The sequence below is a fragment of the Eptatretus burgeri genome, chromosome 4, assembly GCF_056783735.1.
Source record: "Eptatretus burgeri isolate ZD-2024b chromosome 4, Ebu_testis_v1, whole genome shotgun sequence".
Classification (NCBI taxonomy): Eukaryota; Metazoa; Chordata; class Myxini; order Myxiniformes; family Myxinidae; genus Eptatretus; species Eptatretus burgeri.
Genome location: NC_140964.1, coordinates 88,378,710 through 88,396,877, shown reverse-complemented (window position 1 = coordinate 88,396,877; position 18,168 = coordinate 88,378,710). Strand labels below are relative to the sequence as shown.

General features: G+C 45.5%; 2 long non-coding RNA genes across 2 annotated transcripts in view; both read right to left on the bottom strand.

Annotated features, from left to right (window-relative positions):
• The window catches only part of LOC147028628 (uncharacterized), a 39,626-nt gene that overhangs the window by 11,503 nt on the left and 9,955 nt on the right, over positions 1-18,168 (bottom strand). The window lies entirely within an intron of this gene.
• On the bottom strand, positions 1,977-7,628 carry LOC147028629 (uncharacterized). The gene is made up of 3 exons (XR_015057637.1): positions 7,343-7,628; positions 6,447-6,527; positions 1,977-2,077 (listed from the first exon to the last, which is right to left on the bottom strand). It is a non-coding gene; the product is annotated as an uncharacterized LOC147028629 (long non-coding RNA).

Below are 18,168 nucleotides of genomic sequence, written 5' to 3'. Positions count from 1 at the left end.
ACTGCGGTATTTTTGGTGCTGCCGTTAGCAATAAACACGTTTTCTTCGATACCTTCACAAGAAGACATGAAGCAATCACAAAAATAGTGGCAATGCCTCTGCGCCACCTCACTGTTTTTTTCAGACAAAGTCAAAAGTAGCGATCCCGGAATCGTAATGGCCTTTGACCTTTAAAACCGACTTAATAAGCAATTTTTTATAGGATTTACAAGGCATCAGGAGAATTTGGTCCTCTGAAATTCTTCAAAGTTTGGTGAAAACAGGATTTTTCCACCCTGATTTACACATCGTAACCCACAACTTCCAAGTGAAAAATAAATTCCACAAATTTCAGAAAATTAAGTTAAATTACAAAATTAGAATTTCTTGGTCGGATAAGTGTCCGTCCCCCATATAATAGCAATTGTAAATTATCTCAGGTGTAACAACTCACCTTCAAAATCACACACCAAGTTAATTGGCCTCCGCTTGTGTTAAATTGTAGTGATTCTGATTATTTAAGAATAAAATCAACTGTTCCTGTAGGCTTCCTCTGCTGGGTCGTGCATTTCACAGCAAAGACTCAACCACGAGCACCAAGGAGCTTTCAAAAGACCTCTGAGATCAATGGGATCATTGGATGAGATGAGACGAGAAAGGTGAAAAGTTTTCATTCCAAGCAATTTATTTTGAGATATTTCGTGTGGGTTCCATACTTGCTTTTGAGGGGTGTATAATCTGGATTTGATTCCCAACCTCCCTATAAAACGATATGATTGGTGCTTTTGGACCGTTGGATTGCAGGTGGGCCGTCCCATCACAAACCAAGCCGTTCCTCAGATGTTTGTGAAGCCAGGATCCGTTTGATGTCGCTTCTCTGCTCCTGCATAAGACTTCCTGTATGGAATTTTTCCTTCATTTTGCAATGGCTATTCGAGCAGCGTAGAGCTCTCATATCCCTGGAATGAAAGCGAACTTGCTTTCCTATTATGTAGAGCATGTTTATCGAAAGCAATTGATTACATCAATTAAAAACCGATGAGAGTATATTAACTCTGGTGGGAAGCAAGGTGTCGCAGGTATTTCAAGGGATAGCCCTTCGTCAGGACGAATTAATTGAAAACATGAATCAACTTTCAGTTAAAATGTAACTCTATAGTATCCCTTAAAAGGAATAATCAGATGATTGCAAGCAAATCTTTTAGGCAGAAAGAGAAATAAAAACTTCACATCAACCCGAAAACATTTTAGATTTCTGGAAAAATTGTTGCACAAGTACGTTTAAAGTACGCAAAAAATATATATATATATTTGATGAACTACAATGGCCTTGGTCTACTTTTGAACATAATTTCTCGTCAACACATCAGTTTTCCACTGATAACGTCATGACATTCAAACAATCCTTAAAGATGGTTTCCAGCAAACTCGGAGACAGATTTATCTCGGATAACTTCAAAACTATTAAATGCAATTTGAGAACGATGAATCACACATTCTGATAACTTTGCCATTAATATATGTGAATATAATAAATAAATATGAATGAATGAATAAATAAATAGATGTATACATATATATTGTATAACATTGGGGCAGTTGGGATTGCACATTTTCAAAGAAGAAGGCAAAAAGCGAGAGCAGACCCTGTCTCAGGCAACGTTTCACCGGCTTCGCAGCAGGCAGAATAGATTAGACTATTTTATTTTGCCTGGTGAAGCTGGCTGCAGAGCCAGCGAAACGTTGACTGAGACTGGGTATTTATAATTATATGTACATATATATATATATATATATATATATATATATATATATATATATATATACACACACACACACACACACACCCACACACACACACACCCACACACACACACACACACACACACACACACACACACACACACACACACACACACACACACACACACACACACACACACACACACACACACACACACACACACACACGACTTGTTCAGACCGGATCACCTTACCGGACCAGATGCAGCCGAGCGTAACTGCCCAAGGACGTACCGGCGAGAAAAACAGATCATTGGGGGATCACGTCCCGGAAAAGCTCAGATACGGGACCATGCTGGACCAAAGAAGGAAAAAACAAAAACGAGCTGGGAACATTTCTTTACACTCAAGCGAGGAAAGGTGTGTGGCACAGTGACTGGGGTTTATTATTATGTACAGCAGAGGATAGCAAGGTATTTGTGGGGTGCGACAAAAAGCAAGCAATTTACAAAAACAGACACAGAGCAGACTTATCCCGTTATATCTTCTACAATCTTAACTTAAGCTACGAAAGGCGCCACCACACACACACACACACACACACACACACACACACACACACACACACACACACACACACACACACACACACACACACACACACACACACACACACACACACACCCGATGAAGATGAGATAACCAGAAGGAAGGAGAGCAGATGAAGATGAACGGCCTCGCAATACCTGGCACGGTCGGCCGACCGCACAACCCAGTACACTTTGGGGGACGCTCCGCTTGAGCGATTCCACCTTAAGAGTCGGCGCATTATTGACGGCTTACACGAATCACTTTGCTGGGGCTCATGGAAACGTGTGCTCCGCACTGGTCCCAGAGGAACGTCTGTCAACAGGCAGACAATGAGACGCGGTGAAGGGAGGGCGGAGCAGAGAGGCGAAGGAGGGAGCGGGGCAGGCAGGTGGATGAGTGGGCGAGGCAGGCAGGCGGATTAAGTACAGACAGAGAGACAGAGAAAGAGCGGCCGGCTTCGTGATCCGCCTTTTATAAGCCCCGGGCGAAGGGTGGGGTGATGAGCCGAAGTGATGCGCCGTCATCCGGATCACGCTCTCCGATTGCGCCCCGGCCCCACCCTTCCAGGCTCCTGGGGCCAGAAGCGGTCTCATTCTCACGCACCTCCGGCGCGACAGCCCAGAGCTTCACACCGCCCCACGACCCCCCCTCCCACCCCCCACGACCCCCGTCCTGCCATGTTCTGGTGACTGGACGAGGGTCGAGTCGGTCCCATGTGCCCATTCGGGGCATCCCTGGCGAGACGAGGCTGCCGCTGCCAACGCGCCTGGCCTGTCCCTGCGCTACACGGTCGAGGCCATGCAACACAACCAACATTAAGCCAACACCAGGCATATATATATAGTATATATATATATATATATATATATATATATATATATATATATATATATATATATATATATATATATATATATATATATGCCTGGTGTTGGCTTAATGGTTAAGGTAGTGGGCTTGGGATCCTAGGGTCCTGAGTTCAAATCCCGCTCCGCTGTGAATTAACACCAGGTGGGGTTGACTCTGCCTGTCATCCTTCTGAGGTCGGCAAAATGAGTGCCAGCATGCTGGCATACTGTGTCGGAGTGGCGACCCGTCCAGGATTGTTCCCAATATAGCCAAGGAGACTGCTTCGGCGGCACCAACGCTCTGCACAGAGTATGGTCCTAATGGATGGATATATATATATATATATATATATATATATATATATATATATATATATATATAGTATATAGTAAATATATATAGCATATAATATGTATATATATATAGTTGTTGTTCGTCTTTCGGCTGCTCCCGTTAGGGGTCGCCACAGCGGATCATCCGTTATGATCCGCATAGTGATTTGGGACAGGTTTTACGCCGGATGCCCTTCCTGACGCAACCCTGGTCGCCTCTTACGACACAGGGATAAGGATTGGGTTTGGCCATGAAAATTCCGGGCTGCCGTACACCCTCTCATAGCACGGCCCAGTACAGAGCTCCCGTCTTCAAGCGATCCTCCAACCCAAGCCTCCGTGTAGCCGGATTACAGGCGCACGCCACTTCGCCCAGGTAATTTATATATATATATATATATATATATATATATATATATATATATTATATATATATATATATATATATATATTGTTGTGGTTGAGGAAATTCGCAAACCACCATTCAGGACCCGTAGGTGAGATATCTCTGTAAGTACATGTGAAGTTAGCCCCAAACCCATTGTTTAGAGTGAATAAATGTGATTCATTCGGGCTGCGACCCTTTAAGATAGCCGTTTTTCTGTTCTATCTTTATTTTGAACCAACCACGTCTCAACCGCCATCACACAACAACCACCAACCGCAACGCCACTTCACAACAACAACAACGCCAACAGCCACGACCTTTACCTTCACAGCACCATCCCGCAAACCTCGCATCACCGCCATTCCAAGCGTCACCGTGGCCAGGGACCGCCACTTTGGACACTCCACCACCTTCGCCTCTCCTTCTGCGGCCATTCCCGCACCGCTTGTGGGCGCCGAGCGTCGGGCTGTCCTGGCCTCGTGCGGGACGCGCGCTGAGCCGCGGGTGCAAAAAGCGGCCTTTCCGAGGAAAGGTCGGATCAGTAATGATACACGCCCACTTCCGATCCCTCCAATCATTAAGCACGGGGCGATTTGGCCCCGCCTCCAAGCGCGTCGGAGTAGAATCGATATATGCAAATTCGAGGATCAGGGGAGGTTCACGCCCACTTTTCCTCCGTCCAATGGGCGAGCGTGGCTCCGCCCCCGAGCTCATCCTAATCCGGAAATTTGCATATGGATTCTCCTGCCGTACTATAAAGCGCCGAGCGCGGGGCGAATTCAGTCAGTTTCTGTTTTGGGCTCGGGCGAGTTGGAGAGGTGTGGCGGCGGCGAAGTGTGGCAGCGGCAGTTTTGTTTTGGGTCGGAAGCAGTTGGAGGCAGTCGCAGTTTTTGCGCTCGGGCGAGTTGGAGAGGTGTGGCGGCAGCGGAGTGTGGCAGCAGCAGTCAAGACGGGTCTGGAGGAGAGTCGGTCTGTCGGGGTTCGGAGTCTGTCGGGGAGCTGCAGAGAGGGGAAGCAGGGAACGCGGTCGAGGTCGCAGTGGAGTCGCTTGTCGCAGGACCCAAGCAAGCCAGCTATCCTCTTTCCCCAGAGCATCAACAACCCCCCCCCTGTTTCCCCCCGTGCTGAGATAGTGCGAAAAGGGGGCCCCGTTCCCACCCCATTCCAAGCAGTGCCAACGAAACGCGCGGAGGAGCGCGGAGTCGGGGCACCGCTGCAGCATTTGTGGCTCATCACAAGACGGGTAGGCTCCACGCGGTCTCACGTCCACAGCCCCGTCTGCCCCCTTGTATTTGAGGGTGGCCCTTTTTCTTTTGCTTTTGAGTATATGTGTTGTCGGCGCCGTCTGTAAAGTAAAACTGTGTAAGTGTTGCCGTGTGCTCGCGTAGTCGGTAGTACATCTGCATTGTGTTTCTTTTGTTGCAATTGCTTTTGGTGCATAATTGTTGTAATTGTATATGTGTGCTTTCCGTTTGCCGCGGAATAAATGTGCCTCATGTTGAACTGTTTTTCCCGTTTCGCTTCGTCTTTTCTTTCATTGAATCTCCATCTTACTTCACGTAAAGGGTTGGTAGTGGGCTAAATACGCCCGATAATTAATCGGAACCGTCGAGGTTGACGATAACACCGCTCGGTTATCCCGATAGTACGGAACGGGTCGCTTAAAGTGGCCCGTGTCCGAAGTCGACCTACGGCGAGGTGCGATCGCCCGGTCTACCCTCCGTGTGGGTACTTAGGTAGGTCGAATTTGGCGAACAACCCTATCCCAAGCGGGGGGCCGATTGGCACGATCGTGGTGAGGCCGAAAGACCCACCCGTGACTAGTTCCCGGCGTTCGTCCGAGAGGGTCACGACGGAATTGTCCGTCCGGTGGGTGACGTGCCGCGATTCGAGTTACGTGGCCGCTCGCACGCCGGCGGGCGCGAATTCGCAACAATATATATATATAGTATATATATATATATATATATATATATATATATATATATATATATATATATATATATATATATATATATATATATATATATATATATATATATATATATATATATATATATATATATACACACACACATGTATGTGTAATTTGAAGTTTTTGCTTGTTTGTTTGCACGCGCTAATCTCCTGAATGGCGAAAGGAAACAAAAAATGTGGGGACGGGCCCCGGGAAGGTTATATATATATATATATATATATATATATATATATATATATATATATATATATATATATATATATATATATATATATATATATATATATATATATATATATATATATATATATATATATGGACATAAAGTCTCACCCACATCTCTCACCTGTTAATGGAGGGAATAGCCAATCAGCTCTCACCTCATCAACTAAACCCAGGTGGCTCGGATTATATAAATAATTGACACCTCCCACACTCTTCGAGCCACAGAAGCTGCATAAAGCAATGCAAAAAGACTTACACAAGGTAAGTGTTAAGGCTGTTCTGACCCCTACCCAGAGTTTCTCCACAACTATAAAGATGTTCACACATAGTACATATATGAGAATCCCAATGCCACACACACCCTCAGCTGCTGGACTGATTTCATTGCTTCTTGGCGAATCATCAGCGATAGCGCAGACAGCAATGCAAACCAATGAGTCTCCTAAACAAAACATGAACCATGTGCAAATGTCAAAAGCAGTCAATGTAAATAAATAAATTAAGGAAAGAAGACCCACCCACATCTCTCACCAGTGAATGCAGGGAATAGCCAATCAGCTCTTTCCTAATCAACTAAACCCAGGTGGCTGGGATAACAAATAATTGACTCCTTCCACACTCCTCCAGCTGAATAAGCTGCATAAAGCAACCCAAGAAGGCCGACACAAGGTAAGTGCTAACGCTGTTCCAAACCCTTCCCTGAGTTCCTCCACAACTATAAAGACGTTCACACATAGTACACATATGAGAATCCCAATGTTACACACCTCCTCAGCTACCGGACCAGTTTTGTCACTTATTGGCGAATCATTAGTGATAGCGCAGAGAGCAATGCATACCAACGAAGCTCCCAAGCGGGTACCACATGCAAACATCTGCGCTATCACTGATGATTCGTCAGCAAGCGATGCAACCGGTCCGGTAGCTGAGTAGGTGTGTAACATTGGGATTCTCAAATGTGTACTATGTGTGAAAGTCTTTATAGTTGTGGAGGAACTCTGGGAAGGGTTCGAAACAGCATAGCGCCTACCTTGTTGGGCTGCTTTATGCAGCTTCTTTGGCTGGAGGAGTGTGGGATGTGTCAATTATATGTGTGTGTGTGTGTGTGTGTGTGTGTGTGTGTGTGTGTGTGTGTGTGTGTGTGTGTGTGTGTGTGTGTGTGTGTGTGTGTGTGTGTGTGTGTGTGTGTGTGTAATAGATTACACAGGAAAACCCACAAAATGTCCATGACTTGCAAGAACTTCTGCAAATGCGTACAAGTCCATGTTGACGCGGCAGTAACTGGAAGACCTTTTGACCGTGGAGTTGGCGAGATGTTACCGAGCAAATTCGTCCGTCTCTGCCATGGCCGTGACACCAGCGCTCCGGATGCAGTCAGCAGATAAGGCTGCTGTAAACACCGCCCATTTATCACCGTCAAGCCGCCAAGGCGCGAACAGCTTGCGCCTTTTGTCACCGCAAAAGGGCACATGTCGTGCTGGGTTGCTTCGGGTCAGTTCTCTGATGTTAACCCTTTCGTTGAGGCATGGCAGGAAATCCATAGAAACCCGTATTCTGCAACAGCAGGTGATGCATTTACGTGTTTGTTTGAGTTTGTAACGTACCAAGACATGCCAATCCAAATTGGGGTCCCCCACCCCTTCCCTTTTGCTGTGGTGGTGCAAACGAGCCTTGTTTACAACTTTCAGGTCATTACATTCAGAGACAATGATTCCTCACCATCGAAAACATGTATTGTCATGTCTTTTTGTAACATTATCAATGGACGGATTTGTCTTGCCAGGAGGTGTTGGGGAGAGGGGTCGCGGAGGGGTGCGAAAGCAACATGGCAGGCATGCAAGTTTGATTAGTGCTGGAGGTTCTAATAATATTTATGTATTTCGTTGGGGTGGCATGGTGGCATTTCTATGGGCAAAATAGACCAGGTGGTTCCCATGTCCTCTTCAAACCAGATTTATAAGCTTCTCTGGGAATCAAGCTTACAGCAGTGATGGAAATGCAACAAGTCTTTGGCCATTCCATCATCAAGCGGCTCGCAAGTTTGAGTCCAAGCAATGAAGTACAGGTGAGAAAGGGATGATTGTTAGGCAAACTTATTTTTTCAACTTACCACAATTATATTCGTACAATGACAAATACAAGGGGAAAAGTAGTTTGGACCATGACATGTATCACAACATGTATATAACATTGGATTGTGAGATTGCAAGCAGCTCTGCAATCCAAGAGCATGACATGCAGCGACATGTACAGGGCAGGGAAGTCTATGGTGGGAATGCAAGGGGATGTAGTGGAGGGGGGAGATGGGGAGTTGCACAGTTGACATCTACCGCAGGTGTCTGCCTACAAACCCTCATCAAACATCATTTGCCGGACGTTTATTTTCGGCCCCTATGGCAGCACAACTCCCTTCTCCCTGGAGGCTTTGCCATGGAAACGGCGATCTCATTTCAGCCCTGTCAGTTTGCGTTAGCATCTCAGCCGAGCAGGACCCCTCACTGGAGCTCCACTCACTCTTCCACTCCTTGACCGCCTCCTCTGCACACATTACCCCCTCCCCATCTCCACTCCTCGGGTTCCCTCCAAGGCGACTCGGTTATATTTTGGTCTCGGTATAAGGTCCATTGGGTCGACCATCGGACCATCAAGTTGGGACCAGCGATAAGTCTTCATTAAATGCGGTGCGACCCCTTTAAGTGATCGGCATGTCAAAATAGGCACCCACAAACAAAATGAAAGTCCACAAAATGGAAACAATCCTGAAAGTGCAAGATCTTGCTTCAATAGTTTTAAATCAAGAATAACTCATTGTTAGGCAAGACTATTTTTGAAAGTTTAACATTGGAATTGTTTATCTATCGATGTAATAGTTCTTTCTTTGTTGGCTTTCTATGCATGTTGGGCTATCCAAAAATATGGGAACTGTTGCTCCTGAAAACATCCATAAAAACAAAGCAGTAATGTCATAGCCCCTCTCAAGCAATATTTCACTCACATGATCAATATAAAAGGGGTTTTTTTTTTAACCTAGTGATGATGTAGTTGAACAACTGCTGCTAAAATACTGTGCTGTTAACGTACCATGCTCCCACCACCACCATTCCCAAATGAAATGACTTCATTTTCACTCCATGAAGGTTTCAGGTGTCCCTTGATCTGATATGCAAATTAAGGCAACATGGACAGCACAAAGTAGGGAAGGCAACACTATTTTTTTTTCTCACTTGTCAGTTTGAGCGTCAAGACATCCTGGTTGATCATGAAAACAAACCTGCTAACAGCACAACAAAGAATTCCAATGGAATAAATATTTCATCAAACATTCGGTTTTGGTTACCGGCCGAAAAAATTGGAATTTACTCTTCGTCCCGACCACTAAAATGGTGTTTGTGAATTATGTTTGATCATATGGCATAATTATAAAAGAAAAATTCATCCATCCATCCATCCATTGGGACCATACTCTGTGTAGAGCGTTGGTGCTGCCGAAGCAGTCCCTTGGCTATTTCACACAATCCTGGACGGGTCGCCACTCCGACACAGGATACCAGCATGCTGGCACTCATTTTGCCGACCTCGGAAGGACGACAGCCAGAGTCAACCCCACCTGGTATTAATTCAACATCCGAATAGCATTTGAACGCAGGATCCTCGGATTCCAAGCCCACCACCCTACCCAATAAGCCAACACCAGGCATAAAGAAAAATAGGTGGAAGAAAATTATCAAGGTGTATGAAACCATCCCTTGTAGACCCATCCATGGCTACCAGCCTGAGTGACACATTTCTGGGGTGTTTCCAGACAGTCTTCTACAGAATATTAAGTAAGCCTTGGAATTTGAGAAGAACATCTATGTACACACAAGGAAATTAGACGCAGGTGTATGCCATTCGGCAAATCATGCATGCACCAGATCAAAATCAACACCGGACCAATTTATCAACACCAGACCCAAAAAAGAAATCTGCGTATTTTTTTTTTTATCTTTTTTTTTTCATTCCAGGGAAGGGGGCATGGGCAAAGACAGTCCTTGTGGGAAGAAGAAAAAAACACACACAACGTCAATCACACAACATCCCATGATGAGACCCCCACAAACTACACTGCGCAGATGCACATGATCACCCATTCATGCTCAAGCTACCGAAAAGTCCGACCAATATCGCAAAACTCCTCTCTCCCCAATACTTCCAGGTACCTATGCAATTCCATTTCAAATAGATCCACCATTTCTGCTGCCACTACCTTTCCAGGGAGACCATTCCATGCATTAACTACTCTCTTAGTGACAGTCCGCTGCCTAACTACAGTCTTAACTCTCTTCTTTACTCTCAGGCCATGGTCCCTGGTCCTATCCTATCACTGTCTACTTTGCTGAATAATTCTTCTGCATGTATTTTTTAATTACATAGACCTACCAGGTCTTCGTTATCTTAAACATCTTTATCCTATCCCCTCGTAACCGCCTCCTTTCTCGTGTATAAAGCCCCGTCTCCTTCAGTTGCTCCTCATAGCTGAGTCGAGCTCGGCCCGGAATCGATGTCGTCGTCCTGCGCTGAACCCCCTCTCTCTCTCTCTCTGGCAGCTACGTCCTTCCAATGTTGTGGTGACCAAAACTGAACACAATATTCGAGATGTGGCCCTCACTAAATTTCTCTACAATGTTAAAACCACCTCTTTTGATTTATAATTGATTTCCTGGTTGTTCCTTTACTTCCTCCACTCCAACATGGATCTTCTGTAAAAGCCCTTCCTCACGTCCTTCATAGATATTTTCAGCTATTGACAACTCTCCTGACTGTTCTTGTGTTAATGTTGAAGTAAAATACCTGTTTAATAAGCCTGCTATCTTGCTTTCCTCGCTAACCACTCTCTCGGCGCTATTCCTCAAAGGGCCCACACTTGTTCCAACCTGTTCTTTACTGCTTATATACTTAAAGAAAGCCTTGCGATTATGTTTAATATTCTTAGCCATGTCCTCCTCATACGCGCTTTTGACTTGCTGAGATATTTTCTTAACTTGACTCTGCTTACTCCGACACTGATAGAAATCTAACTCCGGTCCTGTTCAGTGCGTCTCCTCCGTAACTCCAAAACCATGACACATAGCAACCTGAAACTTTGCATGCACACTAAGGAAACATCAAGGAAGTGGATGAGTGAAAATTAGATGTTTGGGTCAATTAAAATACCCCTTTTTAAAGATAATTAACGGCCTTATTTAATTATATCCTTTATCAGGCGCATCCTTGGCCACCTCGCTCTCTGGGGACTGAAGGCGTATCCTGGGTTACCTCGCTGGGGTCTCAAGCCACCATATTTTTTTAGCTTGCTCAACCATGCCTTCACTTGGAACAGGCCACAATAATTTCTAAACGAAAGTTTTTTTTTTTTCACTTTCCTCACTGATGTGATCGAATGCCTGATCATCATAGCTACGAATCGCTGGGTATATTGCAAAGCTTATAAACCTCCGCAGACACCAGTGTTTGTGGCTTTATTTCATTTCCGCACATGCCAAAACCTCGAGAATCTCTTTAAGCCAAATTACAAAATTTAAGCTCCAGAATTGAACTTAGCAGTCGTTCCGACTCCTAAAAAAAAGTGTTCATTTGTCCAATTCAGTCATTGCTTGGGCATCTCCGGCGGTGTTTAATATGACGGATCATTGCTTGCCAAGCCAGCCGTTCCTTTGCAGTGCTTCCTTGAGTGCTTAAGCCACTTGGCAAGCACTCTACAATATTTGCACCATCACTGAATACTGTATATCAATCGACGTGAACAAAGGTCATTCACCTGCGTTGGCCACGTGTTGTTCTGTGGTACAACAGGCGGTGGCTGGCTCGCTGAAAATATGAAATTTTATTTTACACTGGCAAATACAACCCGTCGCTTCGCTGACGGGGGTGTGAAGGGGAGGGGGTGGAGAAAGAGAAAAGGAGAGAGGGGGAGGGGAAGCAGAGAAGACAGAGGGAAGGGAGGGGCAGGGAGGAGTAGGTGAAGAAGGGGAAGCTCGGAATGTGAGAAGAGCGAGGAAGGGGGTGGAGGTGGGGAGAGCAATACCTCACAAAACGTTGCTATACACTGCGGGAGGGAGGGGTGTGTGTGTGTGTGTGTGTGTGTGTGTGTGTGTGTGTGTGTGTGTGTGTGTGTGTGTGTGTGTGTGTGTGTGTGTGTGTGTGTGTGTGTGAGAGAGAGAGAGAGAGAGAGAGAGAGAGAGAGAGAGAGAGAGAGAGAGAGAGAGAGAGAGAGAGAGAGAGAGAGAGAGAGAGAGAGAGAGAGAGAGAGAGAGAGAGAGAGAGAGAGAGAGAGAGAGAGAGAGAGAGAGAGAGAGAGAGAGACACACAGAGACAGAGGTGTGGGAGGAGAGTGCAGCATTTTATTCGGAGGGTGGAGCGAGGATTGGACAGACAGAGAGAGAGTGGAGGGGGGCGTGGGGGGAGGAGGGAAAAAGAAGAAGAAGAAGAAGAGAGATAGGTGATGGGTGGAGGTGGCGTTAGCAAAGAGAGTGATATGTTATGCTTAATGACCAAACACAAATGAATAAAAAATCTCATGTCAGGATAGCTGTACACATGACACAACAGAGTTTGAAAGTAATCCGCTGGCACATCTTGAAAAACTTTGATATCCCAGTTGCAGAACATTTGTGGGAACATGAACCAAAAGCATGGACTGAAAACATGGATCCCATCGAACATGAACATCGAAAACAAAGCATGGCCACCAGATGTCATACATTGGTACAAAATAGAGAGAAGAAGGCATTGCTAATTGAGGTGTTAATAAGAGTGATTTTGGACTAAACAATGCAGAAATCGAGAAAATTACCAACTACCAAGGCCTTAAGAATGAAGTGAAGATATCCAGGAAGATGAAGGTTTTTATAGTTTTGGGGTTATGGAGGAGACACACACATTGCCTTTTATTCGTATATCGAAGATAGATGACATTTCCCCTTTTTATACGATCTTCCATTATGTGACCCGTCCACGGCCGGATATACCATGTGGGGGGCCGTGGGCACAATGATTGTGGGGGGCCCCCAAATTTGGAGATTAATCAACAACTTAAATTATAACTGCTTTTTCATCAACAGCTGAACTTGTATCTATAGATTTGGCAGATCCTGATCAGGAATGATTTGGCATCCATGTTCACAAATTACAATGAAATCTGACAATATGACAAGATGGATGGATTGTTATTGATATGGCTGGTGACTTATCTATGAGCTGATGACTTATCTATGAGCTCATTCTAAAATGAAATCACAAAAATGCTGTTGCTGCAAGAGTAAGAGATAGAGATGGACCAATATAAGAAAATAACAAACGACGCGCTGTCATTAATCATACTACGAACTTCGACTAAAAATCTTCCAATTTCTAAAAACCCTCTGGGCAAGAGAAATCCCAAATGGTGATTAATAGCCGACTTCCAGCGACCGCAAACATACGGCAGTGTCATCCACATCAATGAACATACACACGGTGCCTTAATCAATGGACAAGCTTCCTGCGCGACTTCGTGGCAGTGAACTCGGATATGATACTGTCAACCTGTATGGAATTGAGCACATCGGATTCGGTTGAAATGATGGTCAGATTGACCAGTCTCTGCTGCCCCATCGTGGAGCGAGGATGGTTCTTGATAAGCTTGAGTTTCGAAAACGAGCGCTCCCGGAGCAGTTTGACACCATCAGTGAGAGGTAAATCCGAAGCAGCACTTCCACGTTTGGGAACATATCGGTGAGTTTTCGCTGGATGAGAAAACTGCACATCTCGAGTTCAGTACGGCCCGAGTCTGGCTCTGACTCCATCATGGCTTGGAACTGGATCATTTCTTCTGTGAGGTCAGGTGATAGATCTTCCCGATACAGCTCGACGAGCTTCGAGCATGACTCTCGAATCTGCTGCACTTCGAGTTGAACAAGAGCATGCAGGAATCCAAATCTGTCGCTCATCTCGCTGTAAGCATTTGTACGGTTTTCCAACTGCGACAGCAGTACGTCGATCACTGCAACGTATCTTTCTTTGTTGGCTTTCTCCGATTAAGTTCAGTGAGTGCGTCACGCATGGCACAAATATTGCGAGAGGGTTCTCCTGTTTGATCATTCCCTGCATCCCATTGTATCGGCCACTCATATTGGATGCATTATCGTAAGATTGTCCTCGGCAGTTAGCGATGTCCAATCCAGTGGCTTTCAAAAAATCCAGTTATGCCATTGCTTGCTGGAGTCCAGTGTGTCCTGTGTTGCTCAGAAAGGTCATGAAACGCTCCACTGGAGCCTCGTTCTCGATGTATCGTAGAATAACTGTGAGCTGGTCGATGTGGCTTATGTCAGGAGTAGAATCGACTGACAGAGAAGTATTTTGCCTCTTTCACACGAGCGACGATGTTATCCAGAACAGATTTTCCGATGATGGAGACTAACTCTTCACATGTCGTAGATGATAAGTAGTTGGTGTGGCCACGACCTTGGTTGGCATATTTCTGAATGTGCTGCGCCAAAAATGGATCGTATTCTGCAAGTAATTCCATTAAACCAAGGTAGTTACCATTTGTTCGTGACCCAACAATTTCATCTGATCCACAGAACGCTAGACCATGCTCAGCGAGAAACGATATCACGCTCGCACTTCGTTTTAGCACCTCCCTCCAATAGGACGCAATCTCACTCACCTGTTTGACGAGTTCAGTGTCCACACGACCTGCGGATGTTTCTCTCTCTGACAAGCGGATGATATTCACACAATGTACATGCGAACGCTCATGTACCTCGATAGAACGACTGGCATGCTTCCAGTCATTGAATCCTTCCCCGCCCAGGGCAGTAGCGCCTCCAAAGAGCTTGCAAGCGATGCAGTACAGTTTTCCGGTTGATGTGGAGAAGCAAAGCCAGGACCTTTTCACGGACTCTCCGTTTTGTAGTCTACGGTAAAAAAAAAGATTCTTGGAGCAGCAGCGTTTCCTACCTTCAACGAACTGTATGGATGAATCAAAGGGACCAGTCGAATTCTGCAGGGGCTCCAAATCTCGTGATGACCAGTAGTCGATCATCTCTGACGACGGTCGCTCAGGAGGCCAACATCCAATGCAATTGGCAAAGCCAGATCCACGATCAGTCAATATATCTTGCGCTTCTTCATCTGATGCATGTTCTTCATCGGTGGAACCTTCCGAGATGTTGGGCGAATCTTGACGCGGGGGTTCCGTTGCCAAATCTGCTTGTTCTGTCTCTGTTGGTGTTCCAGCCTCTGTCATGGACGAATCGCCTGTTTGTGCAGGAGTGAAAAACTCTGAGATTTTCTGGGTCTTGTCGACGATGGCCTTGTGTCTTTCATCTTTTTCCTTGGAACGTTTCCGCTTTTGAGCACCACTGCCGCATTTCCGCGGAGACCTGGATTTGTGCCTGTCATCACCGAAGCCGCCTGTTGTGGTTTCTGCAGCTGGTAGGTATCGAGTAACCGAGATATCATCAGAGTGCACGTGGGATGTACCAGAATCACGAACAACAAGTACGTTTCTCACACCTGGAACAGAAAGTCACACCGTGTTACTGTGCTGTGCATGTCAGCAAGCAGGGTACTGACAGCGTTCCCTGCCAGCCCCAGTTTCAGTGTGTACAATACTACCCCTGCCGGCCGTGTGCTGTGCTGGCCTGGCCTAGTTTTACCACGTCGACTTTCACCTTTTCACCTCTCCTCTGGCTGGACCTCTGTATTCCGTCTGTGCCTGCTGGGCTCTGGCGGGCAGTGCCGTTGTTAGTTGGTCACGCTCAACCATCCGAAGCATCGATGATCGATCCAAAAAAAGATCCGACTGCGGGCCCCCAATGCCCGAGGCTTGCCCTGGGAATTTTTGACCACATTGGATCTGTTCTGTGGATCGTGGAAGAAACGGCTTGAAAAAGCCAAACCTTGAAAAGGACCCTCACAATGACGGACAATTTTGAAAAGATATCCTTACAAAGAGTTTACAATCTTCATTCACTGACAATAAAACTTTAGAAGCACATTTTCAAGGGATTTTCAAAATGTCATTGAAATTGTGGGGGGGCCCTAAATGTGGGGGCCCCAGGGCCATGGCCCCACCTGAATCTGGTAGTGGACCCATCACTTCGGCATAGATAAATACAAATAAAAATTAAACGTTTCATTTTAAAAGTCTCTTCATCCGTTTTGTGGAGTGCTTGGTGCAGCCACTTGGCACGTGTTCTTCAAGTTTCAACGGCGATACCGGTGGTTCGATACCAGAGGTGGGAAGGCAAAATAAGTTATATGATTACAATGAGTAAAAAATGTTTTCAGTTTTAATGAAGTAATTAATCGCCACATCATGGCAGGACAGCCAAGAGGTATACGAGCTCACTTTGTGTAGCCCAGGTTTGAATCCCAACCCAGCTATAAACTGTCATCTCAGTGTTTCACAGGCAGGATGATTAATCAATGTGTGTGCCGTCTCTTTGATGGACAGTAAAGTGGGCATCACATCTGCCGGAATCCCTCAATCCTCTCCCTCCCTCACCCCTCCACTTCCCCTACCATCAGAATGTGGAATGGAGTCCTCCGACGGCAGGCTCAAAGTATCCACTTTCATTTCGGTAAGGGATCACGATTCATGTTCCAAGTTGTGAAGTTTTCTGTTTTCAATGTTTGGTGCCAAGGGCTCTCTTCATGATCGTCAATGAGCCCCAGACAGCTTCCAACTGTAGTTCATTTGCCATAATATTCCCAGGGATGGTTTTTAATATCTCTGTGAGGTTCTTTGTCATCATTCCCGTCGCTCCAACTATTACTGGGCCAACTTTGGCATTTTTCAGCTTCCAGGATCTTTTCACTTCATTCTTGAGGTCTTGATAGTTGGTAATTTTCTAGATTTCTGCATTGTTTAGTCCAAAATCACTCTTATTAACACCTCAATTAGCAATGCCTTCTTATCTTTTTGTATTGAAGTATGATACCTGGTTACAATGCTTTGTTTTCGATGTTCACGCTCTCTGGGATCATTAGGTCATATGTGAGCGGTAGGTACTTCCATGTTTTCAGTGATTGCTTTTGGTTCATGTTCCATCAAATTTTCTGGAACTGGGATATCAAAGTTTTTGCAGATGTGCCAGCGGATTACTTTACAAGCTCTGTTGTGTTGTTGTGTGTACAGCTGTTCTGACATGAGTGTTTTTGTGTGTTTAGTCATTAAGCATAACATATCACTCTCTTTGATCACCTTTCTCTATTTGTTTTGTTCCTTCCACCTCCCTCCCCCTTCCCCTCCCCCCCTGTTTCTCTCTCTGTCCCTTCCTCACTCCCCCTAATAATAAAATGCAGCACTCTTCTCCCACAGCTGTCTCTGTTTTTCTCACCCATCCTCACACCCTCTCTCCCGCAGTGTATCGCAATGTTTGGTGAGGTAGCACTCTCCCGACCTCCCTCCTCTCTTCCTCGCTCTTACCTCCTCCCAACCAACCCTCCCTGCCCTCTATCGCCTCTGCCTCCTTGCTCTCCCCTACATCTCCTCTGCCTCCTTACTCTCCCTCCCATCTCCTCTGCCTCCTTGCTCTGCCTCCCATCTCCCCCTCCCTCTCTCCCTCCTTACCATCCGCATCAACAAAGCAACAGGTTGCATTTGCTATTACCTAATAAATGCCTTTAACTTCTCCTTCATAGCATTCCTTATTTCACTACTCAACCACCATGGCCTCTTTCTGCTTCTAGTTTTACGCCTTATTGGAATGTACTTACTCTGCACTCCACACAATTGCTCAAGTTGGCGTTTGCAGTTTTGCCTCGTGTCCACATGCACACAAACAGACCTTTATTTTTTTTTAACTTCACCACTTCTGTCGGACATGGGTGCGATTTTTAATGGTACCACAGAGTTTTAGACCCCAATGAGTACTAAACCACCATTTAGAAGAAACAACAACAAATGTTCCTGCACTCTCAATACTCAAAATTTCCAAACTGTATCAATTTCCAAGCTGCATCTCGCATCCGGCGAGGACTTTCGGAATGAAAATTTGCATCAATAATGGGAATAAAAAGTTTGTCGGATTGACGTAATTTGACCTTGACCTAAT